This window comes from Sinocyclocheilus rhinocerous, unplaced genomic scaffold (assembly GCF_001515625.1).
Source record: "Sinocyclocheilus rhinocerous isolate Xijiao unplaced genomic scaffold, SAMN03320098_v1.1 scaffold557, whole genome shotgun sequence".
Taxonomy (NCBI): Eukaryota; Metazoa; Chordata; class Actinopteri; order Cypriniformes; family Cyprinidae; genus Sinocyclocheilus; species Sinocyclocheilus rhinocerous.
In genome coordinates, this window is record NW_015633548.1 from 510,207 (window position 1) to 511,535 (window position 1,329).

The window sequence follows — 1,329 nt, forward strand, 5'->3', positions numbered from 1 at the left end:
TCAATGGTGAATACAGATCTGAAGAATCATAAGCACAGGTCTGCATTCAGCACACACACACACACACACACACAGAGAAAAGGAGAGTGTGTACTTAAGGGCATTCAACATCGCAGGCTTCAAGCAGTATCTACAAGACGCACATATGGCTCAGGAACAGAAAATGCACAAACCAGATGCTTTTAAGAAAATGCAAAAAACAAAAGTAAGTTCAAATGAAACTTAAACTTAAGTAAAAGATACAAAAGCATCAGCAAAGTAAAGAAAAACACGGATGTGTTGCACACAAACCTTCAAGCTCTGAGCTTTCTTTGTGGGAGACTTGCTTCAGTGGGCAGCAGAAGATTTCATGACACTTAGCACGAAAAGGGGAGCCTTTACCCCTTATATCCGCAGAATGGATGGAATCCTGCCGCAACATAATGTACTCCTGGGTATCTGGGGCAGCATCATCCTGGACTGCGGTCGGGGCCATAACAAAATGAACGCAGGGTTAGAAAGGGAGAGAGCGCTCAGAGCAACAGAACTAATTCAACACAATGAGAGAAATACGCAAAGAAAAGAGACAAAGTATAAATGACAACAACAAGGTCATAATAATAATAATAATAAGCAACAACAGTAACAAGATTAGCAGAACACATAATAGCTTGATATACATAAGAAAGAGAAGAGAAGGTAAGAGACAAAGAAAAGCATAATACACAGTAGGACTGGGCGATACATCAAATACTTGCAAATACATACAAATAATGTTCAATGATTTCATACTGTATAAAATTGTTTAATTACATTAATGTGCATATCATGATCATTTTAATGGACCTTTAAAAATAATAATAATAATAATAATAATATTCATCATCATCATCATCCTTAGAAAAATTTCACAATTCTTCCTTGTCGCACATTGTGTTAATAATTAATAGTGACAGATTTAAAGAGCTGGAAAGTTGAATTTAAGTAAATTGGTTCAAATGGTCTACTTCAAATAATTCATGTGTTCATGGGTGTTATCACTCAAAAATATTCTCAGTGTCAATTTTGTGCATAATGTTTTGGTAAAAATATATGTAGGTAAATGTTGCTGTCTGTATGACTATGTATTGGTGAATATTAATGAAAATAATTAAATAATTTTGTGAAAAACAAGGTGGTAACCATGCTATGATCATTTCAACTACATTTTTACATATATTATTTTATTTTACTTCTTGCATTAAATATTTTTAATCTAGTTTAATGCAAGAAGTAAACTACAACAAAAATGCAGTTAAAAATTACTCTTTTGTTGAAATGATGATTTCTGATTAAAAGGGGGGGGGGGGG

The 1,329-nt window shown here is 33.8% G+C and overlaps 1 long non-coding RNA gene across 1 annotated transcript in view; it reads right to left on the minus strand.

Moving 5' to 3' along the window:
- Positions 1 to 297: 297 nt before the first annotated feature.
- Positions 298 to 1,329, minus strand: part of LOC107744516 (uncharacterized) — a 70,416-nt gene continuing 69,384 nt past the window's right edge. Inside the window, exon 3 of the long non-coding RNA XR_001640485.1 lies at positions 298 to 459. This is a non-coding gene — a long non-coding RNA (uncharacterized LOC107744516). The remainder of the gene's footprint in view (positions 460 to 1,329) is intronic.